General features: G+C 29.7%; 1 protein-coding gene and 1 long non-coding RNA gene across 3 annotated transcripts in view; one reads left to right on the forward strand and one right to left on the reverse strand.

The window, feature by feature from the left end:
- rib (BTB/POZ domain-containing protein ribbon) overlaps positions 1-507 on the reverse strand; it is a 54,816-nt gene extending 54,309 nt beyond the window's left edge. The window contains exon 1 of the mRNA XM_076418059.1: positions 382-507. The gene's annotated coding sequence lies outside the window, so the exon portion shown is untranslated. The remainder of the gene's footprint in view (positions 1-381) is intronic.
- LOC143205055 (uncharacterized) overlaps positions 1-21,895 on the forward strand; it is a 217,514-nt gene that overhangs the window by 56,511 nt on the left and 139,108 nt on the right. The window lies entirely within an intron of this gene.

A 21,895-nucleotide genomic window follows, 5' to 3' on the forward strand; every position in this document is an offset into this window, starting at 1 on the left:
ATCTGGTTCATCTTGGAACACCCATGCGGTCCACTGCTGCTTACTTTCGGGCTCATACGAATATATCTATGATTCGTCACCTGTCACGATTTTATAAACGTCTTTCGAAGCACCAAAAAGGTTGACGATTCAGTTTCATTTTTTGCCGAGACGAAACTTTCAACTAAATATTAAGTAATCAAATAGCGTCCATGCGACAAAATGTTCTGAGTACATTCAAGAGTATCGTCAAAAATGTCAAACTTTACGATAGAACCGTCAGATGGACTCACATGACAACAGTGTTGTTGCCAATTCCCGAAATACAAATAATGTCCTTCGTATCCGGTAGAAAAATTAAAAAATATAAACATACAGTACAATATAAAACGATCGTTTTACCTATACATCCGTCAGCAATCGGTCATCGTCCAGACTCCAGCTTCGTCTGGACCTCGGTCACTGATCAACACTCGCGCGGTCTCCCGTTCCCGACGAGTTCTTCCGGCGAAAATAGCACGCAAAATACCGCTAGTTTAGCGACCTACCCTAAGGCCATCGGCCGTGGGGCAGGCCTGCGGGCGTGCCGCCTCCATCTACAGCCGCCGCTCCTGACCAGGGATAACATTTCGACGGTCTCCGGCCGCCGGGGGGAGCCGGGGGGCCCACGGCGAGGCCGACGTGGTGGTACGACCGCGATCGTGTGCAAAAACCCGATAGTCGTCGAGCGAATTTTGCGCGAATCGCTCAGGACCCTCAGTCGTCCTGGCAACTCGCAGATGAGCGGGTCCGCGCGATCCTGTCGCGGTTATCCGCCAGGATATCGATGCGTGTGGTGTCGTGATACGTGTAGGCGATCGATTAAAATGACTCCGTCGGTATCTATTCGGATTGATTGTTACGGTTTTAGTGCTATTGAAACACGCCGGAGAAGAATATTGTTTAACAATTATAACTCAATAAAAGTGAAAAATCGCGTTCTACGACTCTGTATTAATACCGAATACCTTTATTAATAAGTTATACCCTTAATACCGTACCCTTAATCCTCTATCCTCCCAGAAAATTGTATACCTACAAATTAGAAATACCTCGTCTTTGAAGCCATTTGAATTGCTGGGGAATAGTTTAAATTAATATTTTACTATTTTTTTATTGTTTCCTTCTTCTTATGTTCTGTATTAAGTATCCAATATCAATTAAAAGGATTCAGTATCTCTTCTGACTTATTTTTACAGTTTTAATATTATTTAAATACATCAAAGAATATTCTTTAACAATTATAATTCAATAGAAGCGAAAAACCTGTTCTAGGCTCGCTATTATATAATAGCAGTATCCGAATATCAATATTGTTAAGTTAATCGGGTATTCTTTTCATCCGGTATTCCTTCAGAACGTTGAACTATTAAAATTTGGAAATACCTAGTCCTTAAAGTCGTTCAAATTGCTACGAAATTGTTTAAATTAATCTTGAATTCTTTTTCTATTATATTTCCCTTTTCTAGGCAATATTTCTAGTGAAGTAGCTTCAAGTTTATGTACCAACTTAAAATTAAAAAAAAAACATAAAAATATGTTTTGAACCATAACAGTAAACTAAAAAACGCTAAAATGCCAGGATGTCAGTGTGTATTAGTGAATGTTTTTAAAAAAAAATCAGTGTCTTTATGGTTTTAGTGCTGTTTTGATACCTCAAGGGATATTGTTTACATTTTTAAAGTTTGGTGATCTTAACATTTCGATATAAGTGTACAAAGTGTTTTAAAAATGTTGTCGTTCGAGTACAACTAGTAATTGATGGGGATAAGACCGCAATAATAAGACCTATATACACCTATTAATTTATTTTCAGACTATGTTTTTCATTTCATATAACTCTAAACATAATATTCTGATATTCTATTCCAAAATTCAGGGGTAACTAACTACTAAAATTGATTTAAACTTTCTGAAAGTAATTTAAGTGAGAATAATAAAGAATATAATTTTTTTTTTCTTTTTATAACTATTTAATATCTAGTTTTACACACAATCTGATATTTTCACTAATATTTAATTGTTTAGAGTAATGTTTATAATAAAAACTCTGAAAAAGTCAAAAATCGCAATTTTTCCTGAGTACATATACGGAAAAACTATGCAAAGATTAAGTTCACAAAATCAGTTGATACTTACAAATTTCAGTACAATTGGGATGTTAAAGAACATAGAATAGTTAGTTTTAATATTTAAATGGTATTTTTCAAAATATACTTAAAAATAAGTTTTAAGCAATTTTTAACTAAAACAATGTTATCAATATCTTTTAAACCGTAACAACTAGTTAAAAAATAATTCCACCACGTAATTTTACATCTTATTTTACTTATATACTGATATTTTCATTAATATGTCTTTATGTAAACTGATGTTATGTTAAAAAGTATGAAAATGGCCAAAAATCTCAATTTTTCCTGAGTATATATGTGGAAAATCTGCGAAAAAAATATTGTCCCCAAAACCATTTGATACTTATACATTTTATCAAAATTAGGGTGTTAAAGAACATAGAATAGTTACTTTTAACATTTAAATGGTATTTTTCGAAATATACTTAAAAATAAGTTTAAAACAATTTTTAGCTAAAGTATTATTTTATCGATATCTTTTGAACCGTATCAATTAGCTAAAAAATGATTCTACAATGTCATTCTACATCCAATTTTATCTATATCCTGACATTTTCATTAATATATCTTTATTTAAACTGATGTAATGTTAAAAAGTATGAAAGTGCGCAAAAATCCCAATTTTTCCTGAGTATATATATGGAAAATCTGCGAAAAAAATGTAGTCCTCAAAATCAGCTGATACTTCAACATTTTATCAAAATTAGGGTGTTAAAGAACACAGAATAGTTAGTTTTAATATTTAAATGGTATTTTTCAAAATATACTTATAAATAAGTTTAAAACAATTTTTAGCTAAAATATTATTTTATCGATATCTTTTGAACCGTATCAATTAGCTAAAAAATGATTCTACAATGTCATTCTACATCCAATTTTATCTATATCCTGACATTTTCATTAATATATCTTTATTTAAACTGATGTTATGTTAAAAAGTATGAAAATGGACAAAAATCCCAATTTTTCCTGAGTATATATATGGAAAATCTGTGAAAAAAATATTGTCTCCAAAACCATTTGATACTTATACATTTTATCAAAATTAGGGTGTTAAAGAACATAGAATAGTTAGTTTTAACATTTAAATGGTATTTTTCAAAATATACTTATAAATAAGTTTAAAACAATTTTTAGCTAAAATATTATTTTATCGATATCTTTTGAACCGTATCAATTAGCTAAAAAATGATTCTACCATGTCATTCTACATCCAATTTTACCTATATCCTGACATTTTCATTAATATATCTTTATTTAAACTGATGTAATGTTAAAAAGTATGAAAGTGCGCAAAAATCCCAATTTTTCCTGAGTATATATATGGAAAATCTACGAAAGAAATATTGTCCCCAATACCATTTGATACTTATACATTTTATCAAAATTAGGGTGTTAAAGAACATAGAATAGTTAGTTTTAACATTTAAATGGTATTTTTCAAAATATACTTATAAATAAGTTTAAAACAATTTTTAGCTAAAATATTATTTTATCGATATCTGTTGAACCATATCATTTAGGTAAAAAATGATTCTACCATGTCATTCTACATCCAATTTTACCTATATTCTGACATTTTCATTAATATATCTTTATTTAAACTGATGTAATGTTAAAAAGTATGAAAGTGGGCAAAAATCCCAATTTTTCCTGAGTATATATATGGAAAATCTGCGAAAAAAATATTGTCTCCAAAACCATTTGATACTTACATATTTTATCAAAATTAGGGTGTTAAAGAACATAGAATAGTTAGTTTTAACATTTAAATGGTATTTTTCAAAATATACTTAAAAATAAGTTTTAAACAATTTTTAGCTAAAATATTATTTTATCGATATCTTTTGAACCGTATCAATTAGCTAAAAAATGATTCTACCATGTCATTCTACATCCAATTTTACCTATATTCTGACATTTTCATTAATATATCTTTATTTAAACTGATGTAATGTTAAAAAGTATGAAAGTGGGCAAAAATCCCAATTTTTCCTGAGTATATATATGGAAAATCTGTGAAAAAAATATTGTCTCCAAAACCATTTGATACTTACATATTTTATCAAAATTAGGGTGTTAAAGAACATAGAATAGTTAGTTTTAACATTTAAATGGTATTTTTCGAAATATACTTAAAAATAAGTTTAAAACAATTTTTAGCTAAAGTACTATTTTATCGATATCTGTTGAACCATATCATTTAGGTAAAAAATGATTCTACCATGTCATTCTACATCCAATTTTACCTATATTCTGACATTTTCATTAATATATCTTTATTTAAACTGATGTTATGTTAAAAAGTATGAAAATGGGCAAAAATCCCAAGATTTCCTCATATGGAAAATCTGTGAAAAAAATATTGTCTCCAAAACCATTTGATACTTACATATTTTATCAAAATTAGGGTGTTAAAGAACATAGAATAGTTAGTTTTAACATTTAAATGGTATTTTTCGAAATATACTTAAAAATAAGTTTAAAACAATTTTTAGCTAAAATATTATTTTATCGATATCTTTTGAACCATATCATTTAGGTAAAAAATGATTCTACCATGTCATTCTACATCCAATTTTACCTATATTCTGACATTTTCATTAATATATCTTTATTTAAACTGATGTAATGTTAAAAAGTATGAAAGTGGGCAAAAATCCCAATTTTTCCTGAGTATATATATGGAAAATCTGCGAAAAAAATATTGTCTCCAAAACCATTTGATACTTATATATTTTATCAAAATTAGGGTGTTAAAGAACATAGAATAGTTAGTTTTAACATTTAAATGGTATTTTTCAAAATATACTTAAAAATAAGTTTTAAACAATTTTTAGCTAAAATATTATTTTATCGATATCTTTTGAACCGTATCAATTAGCTAAAAAATGATTCTACCATGTCATTCTACATCCAATTTTACCTATATCCTGACATTTTCATTAATATATCTTTATTTAAACTGATGTAATGTTAAAAAGTATGAAAGTGGGCAAAAATCCCAATTTTTCCTGAGTATATATATGGAAAATCTGCGAAAAAAATATTGTCCCCAAAACCATTTGATACTTATACATTTTATCAAAATTAGGGTGTTAAAGAACATAGAATAGTTAGTTTTAACATTTAAATAGTATTTTTCAAAATATACTTAAAAATAAGTTTTAAACAATTTTTAGCTAAAATATTATTTTATCGATATCTTTTGAACCGTATCAATTAGCTAAAAAATGATTCTACAATGTCATTCTACATCCAATTTTACCTATATCCTGACATTTTCATTAATATATCTTTATTTAAACTGATGTAATGTTAAAAAGTATGAAAGTGGGCAAAAATCCCAATTTTTCCTGAGTATATATATGGAAAATCTGCGAAAAAAATATTGTCCCCAAAACCATTTGATACTTATACATTTTATCAAAATTAGGGTGTTAAAGAACATAGAATAGTTAGTTTTAACATTTAAATAGTATTTTTCAAAATATACTTAAAAATAAGTTTTAAACAATTTTTAGCTAAAATATTATTTTATCGATATCTTTTGAACCGTATCAATTAGCTAAAAAATGATTCTACAATGTCATTCTACATCCAATTTTACCTATATCCTGACATTTTCATTAATATATCTTTATTTAAACTGATGTAATGTTAAAAAGTATGAAAGTGGGCAAAAATCCCAATTTTTCCTGAGTATATATATGGAAAATCTGCGAAAAAAATATTGTCCCCAAAACCATTTGATACTTATACATTTTATCAAAATTAGGGTGTTAAAGAACATAGAATAGTTAGTTTTAACATTTAAATAGTATTTTTCAAAATATACTTAAAAATAAGTTTTAAACAATTTTTAGCTAAAATATTATTTTATCGATATCTTTTGAACCGTATCAATTAGCTAAAAAATGATTCTACAATGTCATTCTACATCCAATTTTACCTATATCCTGACATTTTCATTAATATATCTTTATTTAAACTGATGTAATGTTAAAAAGTATGAAAATGGGCAAAAATCCCAATTTTTCCTGAGTATATATATGGAAAATCTGCGAAAAAAATATTGTCTCCAAAACCATTTGATACTTACATATTTTATCAAAATTAGGGTGTTAAAGAACATAGAATAGTTAGTTTTAACATTTAAATGGTATTTTTCAAAATATACTTAAAAATAAGTTTTAAACAATTTTTAGCTAAAATATTATTTTATCGATATCTTTTGAACCGTATCAATTAGCTAAAAAATGATTCTACAATGTCATTCTACATCCAATTTTACCTATATCCTGACATTTTCATTAATATATCTTTATTTAAACTGATGTAATGTTAAAAAGTATGAAAGTGGGCAAAAATCCCAATTTTTCCTGAGTATATATATGGAAAATCTGCGAAAAAAATATTGTCCCCAATACCATTTGATACTTATACATTTTATCAAAATTAGGGTGTTAAAGAACATAGAATAGTTAGTTTTAACATTTAAATGGTATTTTTCAAAATATACTTAAAAATAAGTTTTAAACAATTTTTAGCTAAAATATTATTTTATCGATATCTTTTGAACCGTATCAATTAGCTAAAAAATGATTCTACAATGTCATTCTACATCCAATTTTACCTATATCCTGACATTTTCATTAATATATCTTTATTTAAACTGATGTAATGTTAAAAAGTATGAAAGTGGGCAAAAATCCCAATTTTTCCTGAGTATATATATGGAAAATCTGCGAAAAAAATATTGTCCCCAATACCATTTGATACTTATACATTTTATCAAAATTAGGGTGTTAAAGAACATAGAATAGTTAGTTTTAACATTTAAATGGTATTTTTCGAAATATACTTAAAAATAAGTTTAAAACAATTTTTAGCTAAAGTACTATTTTATCGATATCTGTTGAACCATATCATTTAGCTAAAAAATGATTCTACCATGTCATTCTACATCCAATTTTACCTATATCCTGATATTTTCATTAATATATCTTTATTTAAACTGATGTAATGTTAAAAAGTATGAAAGTGGGCAAAAATCCCAATTTTTCCTGAGTATATATATGGAAAATCTACGAAAGAAATATTGTCCCCAATACCATTTGATACTTATACATTTTATCAAAATTAGGGTGTTAAAGAACATAGAATAGTTAGTTTTAACATTTAAATGGTATTTTTCGAAATATACTTAAAAATAAGTTTAAAACAATTTTTAGCTAAAGTACTATTTTATCGATATCTGTTGAACCATATCAATTAGGTAAAAAATGATTCTACCATGTCATTCTACATCCAATTTTACCTATATCCTGACATTTTCATTAATATATCTTTATTTAAACTGATGTAATGTTAAAAAGTATGAAAGTGGGCAAAAATCCCAATTTTTCCTGAGTATATATATGGAAAATCTGCGAAAAAAATATTGTCCCCAATACCATTTGATACTTATACATTTTATCAAAATTAGGGTGTTAAAGAACATAGAATAGTTAGTTTTAACATTTAAATGGTATTTTTCAAAATATACTTAAAAATAAGTTTTAAACAATTTTTAGCTAAAATATTATTTTATCGATATCTTTTGAACCGTATCAATTAGCTAAAAAATGATTCTACAATGTCATTCTACATCCAATTTTACCTATATCCTGACATTTTCATTAATATATCTTTATTTAAACTGATGTAATGTTAAAAAGTATGAAAGTGGGCAAAAATCCCAATTTTTCCTGAGTATATATATGGAAAATCTGCGAAAAAAATATTGTCCCCAAAACCATTTGATACTTATACATTTTATCAAAATTAGGGTGTTAAAGAACATAGAATAGTTAGTTTTAACATTTAAATGGTATTTTTCAAAATATACTTAAAAATAAGTTTTAAACAATTTTTAGCTAAAATATTATTTTATCGATATCTTTTGAACCGTATCAATTAGCTAAAAAATGATTCTACCATGTCATTCTACATCCAATTTTACCTATATTCTGACATTTTCATTAATATATCTTTATTTAAACTGATGTAATGTTAAAAAGTATGAAAGTGGGCAAAAATCCCAATTTTTCCTGAGTATATATATGGAAAATCTGCGAAAAAAATATTGTCCCCAAAACCATTTGATACTTACATATTTTATCAAAATTAGGGTGTTAAAGAACATAGAATAGTTAGTTTTAACATTTAAATGGTATTTTTCAAAATATACTTAAAAATAAGTTTTAAACAATTTTTAGCTAAAATATTATTTTATCGATATCTTTTGAACCGTATCAATTAGCTAAAAAATGATTCTACCATGTCATTCTACATCCAATTTTACCTATATTCTGACATTTTCATTAATATATCTTTATTTAAACTGATGTAATGTTAAAAAGTATGAAAGTGGGCAAAAATCCCAATTTTTCCTGAGTATATATATGGAAAATCTGTGAAAAAAATATTGTCTCCAAAACCATTTGATACTTACATATTTTATCAAAATTAGGGTGTTAAAGAACATAGAATAGTTAGTTTTAACATTTAAATGGTATTTTTCAAAATATACTTAAAAATAAGTTTTAAACAATTTTTAGCTAAAATATTATTTTATCGATATCTTTTGAACCGTATCAATTAGCTAAAAAATGATTCTACAATGTCATTCTACATCCAATTTTACCTATATCCTGACATTTTCATTAATATATCTTTATTTAAACTGATGTAATGTTAAAAAGTATGAAAATGGGCAAAAATCCCAAGATTTCCTCATATGGAAAATCTGTGAAAAAAATATTGTCTCCAAAACCATTTGATACTTACATATTTTATCAAAATTAGGGTGTTAAAGAACATAGAATAGTTAGTTTTAACATTTAAATGGTATTTTTCAAAATATACTTAAAAATAAGTTTTAAACAATTTTTAGCTAAAATATTATTTTATCGATATCTGTTGAACCATATCATTTAGGTAAAAAATGATTCTACCATGTCATTCTACATCCAATTTTACCTATATTCTGACATTTTCATTAATATATCTTTATTTAAACTGATGTTATGTTAAAAAGTATGAAAATGGGCAAAAATCCCAATTTTTCCTGAGTATATATATGGAAAATCTACGAAAGAAATATTGTCCCCAATACCATTTGATACTTATACATTTTATCAAAATTAGGGTGTTAAAGAACATAGAATAGTTAGTTTTAACATTTAAATGGTATTTTTCGAAATATACTTAAAAATAAGTTTAAAACAATTTTTAGCTAAAGTACTATTTTATCGATATCTGTTGAACCATATCATTTAGGTAAAAAATGATTCTACCATGTCATTCTACATCCAATTTTACCTATATTCTGACATTTTCATTAATATATCTTTATTTAAACTGATGTTATGTTAAAAAGTATGAAAGTGGGCAAAAATCCCAATTTTTCCTGAGTATATATATGGAAAATCTACGAAAGAAATATTGTCCCCAATACCATTTGATACTTATACATTTTATCAAAATTAGGGTGTTAAAGAACATAGAATAGTTAGTTTTAACATTTAAATGGTATTTTTCAAAATATACTTAAAAATAAGTTTAAAACAATTTTTAGTTGAAATATTATTTTATCGATATCTTCTGAACCGTATCAATTAGCTAAAAAATGATTCTACCGTGTAATTCTACATCCAATTTTACCTATATCCTGACATTTTCATTAATATATCTTTATTTAAACTGATGTTATGTTAAAAAGTATGAAAATGGGCAAAAATCCCAAGATTTCCTCATATGGAAAATCTGTGAAAAAAATATTGTCTCCAAAACCATTTGATACTTGAATATTTTATCAAAACTCAATATCTCTTAAACTATACCAGATAACTAAAAAAAATATTTTACTATGGAATATAATATCCAATCTGTATAAATCCAAATAGTTTCATTTACCTAAATTTAAATCGAACTTATAAGATAATATCCATATCCTCATATTTTTATGCAAAACTAATTTAAATTGATTTGATAAAATATCGATTCTAACATTACTTCCTTCCCAATTTCATCTCGTAATTTTAGGTGTCTCTCATTTAATTTGAAAAAACATAAGCTGAATTTTTTTTATAGATTTTAAAGTCTCCTTTTACCAACTATGGCTTTATCTGGACTGGCCCTACTGTTTAACGTGGGCTTCGAACCATGCTCGGCATTAGGCCTATCGACTGGCGAGTGACCAACTTTAGAAATCATCCCAGAAGACATCCGGTCTTACCCAGCCTGGTTATTGGCGTGACTGGGATCATTTTCCTTGTCGGATTTCGCACTCTTGCCTAGAACATTCACAAATATAAATTTACGACCATGCCTCAGCAGGATTCGAACGCGCGGCTATCGCAACAGTAGGAGGACTGTCCCATCGCCTTTTTTTATTTATATTTCTTGATTATTGCGTTTTCAACTCAATTACTCCGGTAGTTAACAAATAATATACTTAATAATATTAATAAACTATTCAGCAGTTGTTAAAGGGCAACTTGGTCTGCTTCTTTTGTTATTATTTTTCTTATTACGAGCTTTAGGGTTAATTATTATGATTTAATGCATGATACTTCATGGCAAGCAATTAACTACAACTATATAACTGAGAATTATTGATAAGAGTAGATAATATTGAAAATAATAATAAACAGTTATAGTAGGTCACTTTTATGAAAAAATATTGAAGAAAAAGTCTTATTTAAAATCGAAACAGTTAATTTATTAATTAAAGCTAGTAAAAAAAACAAATATAAACTAAGAGACGACGACAATCAGTTTATAATTATTCACAGCTACGTAACTGTTAAATACATACAGAAACATATTGATATGCAGAATTAATTTAATGTTAATAATAGTATTTAATAGGACAAGATTTTGAAATATTTTCTTATTTCATCAAAAAATGCAACTTATATGAGCAACTAAAGTCTATATTTTGTCACACCCGATAAACTATCCATATCCTGTTTTTTCCTTGTAATGGGGAATAATTAATCCTTAACCTGTTGGTATATTTCTCTGGGCCTCACTAGGTTAAGCATAAATCAATAGTTGACATCCTATTGGGGGTCCCATCCCAGCGGGGTGCTACAGTGGCTGATAACTATAATTGGAAACCTACCCTAAACTGTTGCCAAATAACCATAAACATAACCACGCCCTTTTCTGGTCAGATTTAATTACCATATAATGTAACAAAATATCACTTGCAATAGTTGGTTACAATAAATTTTTATAAAATCATGTCGTGTTTTATTTATATGTTTATTCATTGTCCAGGTCTCCTTTAATATGTTAAGAGTTTGGTTAATACTCTATTATTACTTACCATTACGACATCTTATTTATTATTCACAGTTTTTCTTATTTTGTGGAAATATATACATGAATATTTACTAAGAATAATTGCTAGTGTTTTTGATATCTACCCCATTTTTTTCAATTAAGTATAACGTATAAATAAATGAGTATGTATAATTTGTTTATATTTTATATTAGAACTCTTTATATTCTTTCTTTTTCATTTATATATATACTTTTACTTTTCAAGTCTACTTTTACCTACTATGGGTTTATCTGGACTGGGCCTAAAGTTTAACGTGGGCTCCGAACCACGGTCATCAGCATTAAGCCCAACTTTAGAAATCATCCCAGAAGACATCCGGTCTTACGCAGCCTGGTTATTGGGGTGACTGGGATCATTTTTCTTTTCGGATTTTACACTCTTGCCTAGAACATTCATAAATTTTAAACAATCACAGACATACATTTACGACCATGCCCCAGCAGGATTCAAACGCTGTGACGCTGTGATTACTGGGGGTAATTAAAAGTGATATTGAGTAATTTTTCATTATTCTTTTTTCCTTTAAACGTTTGGAATGTTCAGTTTTTGTTGAATCTTCGAAATATGGAAATATCCTTTCTATTAAGATTAAATGTTGTATAGATATAGACTATCTATTCACTACTTTTCAAGTATAATTAACATAAACATACGGAAGATGATTATAATAATAAACACTATGTATAATTTTTCATTCACTGAAATGTACAGTGTGAAAGATTCATACATTATAACAGACATGTGGAGGACGATTATAATTTTACTAAATTGGCTTTACGATGTCTTGTTATTTCTAGAAGTTCAGTCCTCAAATCTTTTTATTTTGTGGTATAGTATTTCGCTCATTATGTTTTGGACATCCTCCTTTCTTACTTCTTATTAAATAAACTTTCTTTTCTTTATATCCCGCAGAGTCCTAACGTATTAATAGGCCTCATATTAATTTTAATTTTGTCTCTCTTGGAAACTTTTTTGAGTCTTCCTTCTCACGGTTCATTTAATTTTTACAGCGTGTTTCTTAGTAGTTTGTTTTTCGGATATAATTCGTCTCTGACTGTCATACTTCGCAAGTCTCAATTCTTTTCACAAACCTATATTTAATATTGTATTTTCTTGTTCTATATGAATAGTTTTTGGTAAATACGACCATTCTATATAGTCCAGACAACAGAACAGTCTTCCAGTACTGTTGCAAGAGTTGCAGGTTCTAATTCTGCTAGGCATGGTTGTAAATTAATATTAGTGATCCTTTATAATTGTGAAATTCCAAAAAAGCGGCTCTAAAATATAAAGAAAATCAATATATGTTTTTTAGAATTTTAGCAATTAAAGAAGTAAAATAAAATATTGTACAGTCTACAGTTGTATTCTTTCTAAAAATTTCACTTATTTTAATATAATAATTAATTTTTCGTTACTATACTTTGATTTTGATAATTATATTAACTTTTTAATTTTTTAAAAATATTTAATTAAACTTGCATAAACGATTTGAGGTTGCATAACATAAAAAACACAAATTTTCACGAAGGTTTATTATATGAATAAAGTGTCAGACTTTTTTGTCCTATGGACGAAGATAAAACCCTCAACATATATGTATTTTTGAGTGAAATAAACGAAAATCCACGTAAAATTGCTTTAGAATTTATACTTTTTATTTAATTTTACACAAACGATTTCCTTTCTGTGTTAATATTAGACTTCTAATCATCGCTGAACCATTTCTAGGGCTTCGTCCGTCCCCACACGACGTATATTAACAAATATGGTTATACCCCCTTACAAATACGAGTCTCCTTCGATTGTATACGTGCCATCTCGTTTCCTCATATCCGAAAACGATATTTAAACAGTCGAAAAAATATTTTTCGTGTAGTCTGAGCAAACGTTGACGACCGGTCTCCGGCTTGATAAACACGGGTAGATAAAGCGATATCTGCCAAAAATGCACATAAAACTGTCTGGGACTGGGCCACGGGGCTCCGTTCTCTACCTGCCGCGGCCACGGATCGACTTTTTTTCGCCGTCTTGCCGTCGAAATTCGTCTCCGCATTCGGATATCACGCGGTATTGCCTTACGGGATGATCATTTTAGGGCGCGGTTAGATTAAGACCGTTTTATAGCGTTTGCTGATCATTCTTGGTCAGTCTACGATTGTTTAAATAAGAATTATCGTAATGTCTGCCTATTATTTTACTTATACAGGTTTTTTGGTGCTTATCATTACATAGTATAAAACAAAGTCGCCTTTTCTGTCCCTATATCCCTATGTGCGCTTAAATCTTTAAAACTACGCAACGGATTTCGATGCGGTTTTTTTCAATAGATAGAGTGATTCAAGAGGAAGGTTTATATGTATAACACAACGTGATGTCGTAAATTAACCTACTTTTTTAGGCTTATTTAGCAATTAGCAAAAACGCTGCCTAAACCTACGAGTTAGATCAAATTAATGTACTACAGTATTGTACACCATAAAAAGGTCTACAAAAAAGTCCGCGATGGTATATGTTTATCTTTTAGGGATAACCCACATTAACCATTTTTATTGTTTACTTTTTACGTGAGAAAATGGCTTATTTACGAAGCTATTTTAAGCAATACGGCATTAATCCTTATCGAATTAAGTACCTTAAATACAGTGTGCAATTAATATAGATCAATATGGTTCCTTACAGCATGTAAATTAAACAAATATTTTCGGAGATATTACAAATTTAAAATTTGCGTTTAAAAATATGTAATGTAATAAAAATTGTATGAATTTAGATATTCCAAAGATAGCAGGAAATCTTCATAGTAAGTATAGGGGAAGAGGAATTGTTTTACTCCAAATTTAATGCGTGCAGGCCAAGGGCAGTAATGAATGAACCAAAAATACTGGATCGATTTTAATCATGTTTTCATTGAGTGACATAGGCATATATATTTTATGCCCGTGCAAAGTCGGAGCGGGCCGCTATGTTTTTATATACAACGTTCATATTTTTTCTGTAGTGTATTTAATTTAGTATCAGCATTGCACCCGTGCGAAGCCGGGGCGGGTCGCTAGTATACATTAAAATGATCACTATTCGTGGATTATATTAGGCACATTCTTTAAAAAGTAGATTTGAAGTGATATTTACAACATATATGAACATTTGGATCGGTTGATAAGTGTCTAAATATGAACAATAATTTCAATAATACCCCTATCATTTTCTATCAACTATTTTAAGTTGAACTTGAACGAATTATTACGAAATCCATAAATCGCCGAATTTGACCTAATACTAAATGTTTTTGATTCATTTGACAAGCCTTAAACATCATGTTAGAAAAACAGAGCAGATTAGACTTACAGTCAAGCAACTGTACTGGTTACTCGGAAGATACTCTCAACTTGACCTACAATCAAAGAGATTGGTTTATCAGTCAATCATAAATCATATTTGGGCTTATGAGGTGCAAATATGGGGTTTTACGAAAACATCAAGCCCATTAGTTATCCAACTCTGCCAAAACAAAGCTCTTTGATTAATTATCAATGTTTATCGCTATGTAACTAGCGAAGAACTGCACGATTATACAGCTACTGCAATACAGCTACTGGACAACACACAGGAAATAAGAAAATACAATTTTATACATGTTTTTATCCAAGACTCGTCCTCTTTGTGTATTTTTGCAAGTATTATAGAACAATAGTTTTCTTTTTATTACTCTTCGTGAGTCCACAATCTGCTCTATTGGCAATAAGTATTTCTTCTGTCTATATTATATATACATGGCATGTAGAAAATCACTTCATTAAGCAATCTTCTGTATAAAATATTATCTTAATTAATTAGTCTTATTCTAAAGCTTATTCTAAAGTCTACATATGTCCAGTAATCAGATCAGGTGGTGTTAAACGTTTTAGTCTACGCACTTCACTATCACGTCGCATATTTAGCTGATTAGCGAGTACATTGGGATGCACTGACACTCTTTCGAAGTACTTCACACAAACACGTTGAATTACACTCGTTATAGGTTCTAGAGGAATATCGCGTTGTATCACTTTATTTGAAATATATTACGGAGCATCAACAATGGCACGGAACACCTTATTTTGGAACCGTTGAATGATGGATATATTAGATTTGCTAGCGGTACCCCATAGTTGAATTCCATATGTCCAAATGGGCTTGAGTATAGACTCATACAGCAATACCTTGTTATCTAATGATAACTTGGATTTGCGCCCAATGAGCCAATACATTTGATATAATTTTAGTCCCAGTTGTTTCCGTTTAGAGAGTATGTGCTTCTTCCAGGTTAGGCGTCGATCTAAATGCATACCAAGATATTTAATATGCTCTGCTTGAGAGAGTTGACGATGGTTGATATTCACTGGTGGACATGTTCTTCTACGCAGGGTAAACGTTATATGCGTGGATTTTGATTCATTGACTTTAATGCGCCATGTCTTCAACCATAATTGTATTTGCTCCAGGTGGGTTTGTAGGTTTATTGATGCTGTGACTGGATCTTCATGGGATGCTAAGATTGCTGTATCGTCTGCATATGTTGCCACAGTAGTTATTTTTGTGATGAACAGATCAGCCGTATACAGAAAATACAGTACTGGACCCAGTACACTACCTTGCGGAACTCCTGAATATATGGGATTTAATTCGGTATGTTCATCGCCTTGATTTACAATAAAATGTCTTTCAGTGAGATACGATTTTAGTAGCTGATAGTCCGGATGAGGGAGAAGTTTCGTTAGTTTAACCTGCAAGCCCGTATGCCATACTTTGTCAAAAGCCTGAGATATGTCTAGGAAAGCAGCCGAACAATATCTTTTGGCATTTAGGTCGGCGTTTATTTTGTTTACAAGTCTATGCACTTGTTCTATAGTCCCATGCTTATTGCGAAAGCCAAACTGATGTTCTAGAATAATTTTTCTTTTTTCTATTATATAGTTTAGCTTTTTTATGTATAATTTCTCGAAAACTTTCGAGATTATCGGTAATAAACTTATAGGTCGGTAGGAGGTCACATCTTCTGGTATTTTTCCTGGTTTAAGTATCATTAATATTTTAGCTACTTTCCAGATACTAGGGAAGTAATTAATTCGTAGCATAGCATTTAATATAAATGTTAATAGTTTTATACCCTTTTCTGATAGTTCTTTTAAAATTTTGCCAGTAATTAAGTCATAACCAGGAGCTTCTTTAATATTAATCTCTCTCATTATTGTATGTTTAACTTTTTTGACCGTTAATTTCTCGTGCGGTAAATCCATTCGAAATGGCGAATCTAGAAAGCTAGTAATTTTATTTTCGTCATCTTTATGTAGCTGAGACTGGAAAGGTTTAAAAATATTTTTTAAGTGTTTTGAGAAAATGTCGGCCATCTCTTTATTGCTGCTCGCCCAATTATTTTCGCTTGTTTTAATAGGTGGGTAGGATTACTAGTTGGTTTGATGTTTTAACGTAATCCCATAAGTGCAAGTTCAAATAGGATTTATGATTGACCAATTTTTTTAAATCTTAGAAAAAGTTGAAAGTGTCTTCCAACTAACCAGTACAATTCTTTGATTTTGAGTCGTATTTCAGTCTGCTTTTTGTCTAACGTGACGTATATTAATGAATAAAAAAGTAACTTTAATTTTATGATCTAGAGTTAATGCTTTATTTCGTTTTTATCGACATAAAATAGGTGTTATTGTTTATGAACTGAAGATAATATTAAAAATATTATTTTTTATAATGCTGTTAGATTTTGTCATAATATATTTGATATCATGGTGCTCTATCATATGAACAAAACCATGTTTATTAATAATATCCATAAGTATGGCCAAGTTTATTTGATGCGGTACTTAATCATCAAGGGGTTTCCCAAACCGTCCCGACGCCATGCCGTCTGATTATATTTAATTTTGAATGTCAGCGATATTTAAAATAATTTCTTTCGACACAAAAGCAATACTGAATCATCAATAAAGTCATCTGCGACGATGCCAAACGTATTTTAGCCAACCTAAATGGTCATTTCCTCAACTGCAGCATCGTAAATTACCGGCATAAAAAACGGGTTTTTTTCTCGGAAATATATGCAATGGCGACCATAAAAAAAACGCAGTAATTGGCAACTAACTGCAACAACCCTTTCGGAGATGAAAGTTAGTGGAACGTTTTTGTTGGACATCCTTTTTGGGGTCGTAAATTTTTGGGCTTAAAAGTACAATGGAAAGGGTTAGCAGAGAACATAAAAAATTGTTTTTTAACGGCAATAAAATATATATAATAAATATGTCAGACTTGTGAACGTATTGTTTAAAATATTTTAAAAAATACTAATATAATTTTTGAAATTAACAAAAAACGTACTATGTAACAATTTTCGAGAAGACGATAATCAAATAGATTAATGTCTGGTGAATACGATGGGCGTCAATAACGGATATTAAATGCACTTTTTCTTCCAATTTGTCTTCTCAGACAGACACAGTACTTCATAATTACACAAAAGTTGATACAGTTGAGATTATTAACATGGAAGTAATTGACGGACAAGGGTTTTTAATAGTAACTATGAGATATTTGCAAGAACTGGACGTATGAACGCGTTAGTTATACTTGCAGCACTCATAAAATTCCTAAAAAAATTTTTATTGGATTGTGTTCCGATATCTGCAGAGTTATTGAGATATATCTTGTTGTAAAACCTTAAATTTAATTTACTGTCATAGTAAATATTGTGTGAACACTGTGTGGTCAAGCAAAACTAAATGGTGTAAGGGTGAGACCTCGAGAGATAGGGCTTTGGTTAGATTGTTATTCATTTTTCAATAACAACAGGCTCTAATGAAATTTCTGGGAGTTAATATTGGCCAACAAAGTAGAAGACACGTCATTGATGCAATCATAATATTCACCATAAAAGTTGATTTTTCATTCAACATTTTCCAAATTATGAGGGAATATGTTGTTTTAGATTTCCTCCATGTAAATATGTTAATAATTATTCAAAATAAATTCACATGCTGAGAAAAATGAACAATTGACGATGGTATTGTTGGATTTTTATTTAATTTTCATTTACAACAGATTCTGATGATGGCTGATGACGAAAATACTGCAAGTTAATGTTGGAGAAGAAAGTAGATGACATGTTATTGATGCAATCGTAATATTCACCATAAAAGTCGACGTTTCATTCAATATTTTCCAAACAAAGAGGGAATATGTTGTTTTAGATTTCCTCGATGTAAATATGTTAATAATTATTCAAAATAAATTCACATGCTGAGAAAAATGAACAATTGACGATGGTATTGTTGGATTTTTATTTAATTTTCATTTACAACAGATTCTGATGATGGCTGGTGCCGAAAATACTGCAAGTTAATGTTGGAGAAGAAAGTAGAAGACACGTCAATGATGCTATCATAATAGCCACCATAAAAGCTGATTTTTCATTCAACATTTTCCAAATTATGAGGGAATATGTTGTTTTAGATTTCCTCCATGTAAATATGTTAATAATTATTCAAAATAAATTCACATGCTGAGAAAAATGAACAATTGACGATGGTATTGTTGGATTTTTATTTAATTTTCATTTACAACAGATTCTGATGATGGCTGGTGACGAAAATACTGCAAGTTAATGTTGGAGAATAGAGTAGAAGACACGTCAATGAGGCTATCATAATAGTCACCATAAAAGCTGATTTTTCATTCAACATTTTCCAAATTATGAGGGAATATGTTGTTTTAGATTTCCTCCATGTAAATATGTTAATAATTATTCAAAATAAATTCACATGCTGAGAAAAATGAACAATTGACGATAGTATTGTTGGATTTTTATTTAATTTTCATTTACAACAGATTCTGATGATGGCTGATGACGAAAATACTGCAAGTTAATGTTGGAGAAGAAAGTAGATGACATGTTATTGATGCAATCGTAATATTCACCATAAAAGTCGACGTTTCATTCAATATTTTCCAAACAAAGAGGGAATATGTTGTTTTAGATTTCCTCGATGTAAATATGTTAATAATTATTCAAAATAAATTCACATGCTGAGAAAAATGAACAATTGACGATGGTATTGTTGGATTTTTATTTAATTTTCATTTACAACAGATTCTGATGATGGCTGATGACGAAAATACTGCAAGTTAATGTTGGAGAAGAAAGTAGATGACATGTTATTGATGCAATCGTAATATTCACCATAAAAGTCGACGTTTCATTCAATATTTTCCAAACAAAGAGGGAATATGTTGTTTTAGATTTCCTCGATGTAAATATGTTAATAATTATTCAAAATAAATTCACATGCTGAGAAAAATGAACAATTGACGATGGTATTGTTGGATTTATTTAATTTTCATTTACAACAGATTCTGACGATGACTGTGATGAACTAGTGGAAAAGCTTCAGGTAACGCAAAATAAACTTCTCAGGCAAACACGGAACGCGCCATGGTTTGTCAGAAATACGCAAATTCATCGGAAAACTGACACACCAGAAATAAGACGGTTCGTTTTCCCCTTATACAAGAAATTCCACGCAACCTTAGCTATCTCCAACAATTCCCACATCAGATCCCTGTCAGAGGCGTTCCCAATCAGGTAACCCCGAAGACTATCCCCCCAAAAAGCGGTTTCAAGCCGCCAAAGGTTCTCATACCCGAAATTAAGTGCCTTCGCGGGCAATCCTCTCTTATAAATTGAGTTAACATCAGCAAGGAAACCTTTTCAGCTGGCAAATCAGGCCGAAAAAGAAGTCTCTCTTTCTTCTTTATTATTTCACTTTTTTAGCACTTCCATGTAGTCCTTAACATCGAAATAAACACATTCTAAACCCTTTTCTGTTCTCGTACAAATTCCTTCGACAAAATAGTAGTGAGCGTTCGAACAAACAAACAAAGTCGATACACACAACAAATGAACCTACAAAAACAATATTTATCAAGACTATATTCTGAAATACTTGTATTATGTTGATATTACTTCTCGCAAATCTTCCCCATAATTCAATTCCATAGCTTTATACAAGTTTTATTATTTGCTTGTAAAACAACAACTCAGTATATACGGATATGAATGAATTTCTTTTCCAAATAATCAAATTACTTTGTGGTATTTTAATTCTTTTTAAATCTTTCTTTTTGAATTTATTTATTTGTCTTTGACAAGCTCCTATGATGATTAATGACGTCAACCCTGTAAGTAAATGCAAACAATGCACAAGACACCTCATTGACGTATTCATAAAATCTGCCATAAAAATCGACAAAAAAACGATTTCTCTGAAGCATTCTGCAATAACCATAAACACCACTACGAAAAATCGCTTCGTCGGTTACAGTTCAGCAACAATGTGCAATAACCCTTTGCCTCGTTTCATTTTTTTTTACCTCCTGTACCAAAAAAAAAAAACACGACACTAGCGAAAGGGTTCGCCAAAAACGAGAAGCCACATCTACTTTACGATGTTTATTGTGTCGCACGACAACCGGACAAAGAACCCCCGCAATTTAACTACTGTTAGTCCATTCGGATGTGCCATTAGGGGCGGATATTGATACCGCACCCGAAAACCCAAAGAAATTTGGCTGAAAGTGAATTGTAGCCTGGGGTGTCTGTTGACAACTGCATGAAAAAAAGGGCTACATCGATTGTTTGGTTGGTTTCGCTTATTCGGGCGTGTGTATTGCACAAATAGTACCTCTGATTTTTTGTTCTCGGTGTTATTGTATGTCGGTGAGATTGTGTGACGAATTTTTGGGTCGTTTGTTGTTGTTGTCAACGAGACATTACTTAAAACCGTCCGTAATTTAGTGAAATGGCAACAAATAGTTCAAATCTTATATTAGGTATGCTTAGTACAATCTTAATTTATAAATTAATTTATTACTACTGTTCTGTTGTACTTACATTAATACACAAGTAAGCCGAATACGATATTAATACATCAGTATGTGCATTGTACTGAAAAAAAAACAGCTGTATAGCTATACATCATTTTTTAAGGTGAAATATTGGATCACGTGGGAAATTCATTTAATTTCGAATCACCAAACGAAATAGAAACCTATAGATATATATCACTGCTGCCAGTAATATCTAAGGGTTTTGAAAAACTCCTGTTGAAAAGAATTAAACCGATCATAGAGAGAAAAAACCTAATACCAATACACACGGATTTATTAGCAAGCATTCAACAATTGACCAGGTCCACAGAATAACAGACGTTCCTGAAGAAGCCTACGAAAGTAAAAATGTATGCTCAGCTATATTCTTAGACGTATCACAATCCGAACAAGACGAAGCTTACTCTACAATAAA

This window comes from Rhynchophorus ferrugineus, unplaced genomic scaffold (assembly GCF_030347505.1).
Source record: "Rhynchophorus ferrugineus isolate W39M unplaced genomic scaffold, kcgeb_rfMv2 rfM11, whole genome shotgun sequence".
Taxonomy (NCBI): domain Eukaryota; kingdom Metazoa; phylum Arthropoda; class Insecta; order Coleoptera; family Curculionidae; genus Rhynchophorus; species Rhynchophorus ferrugineus.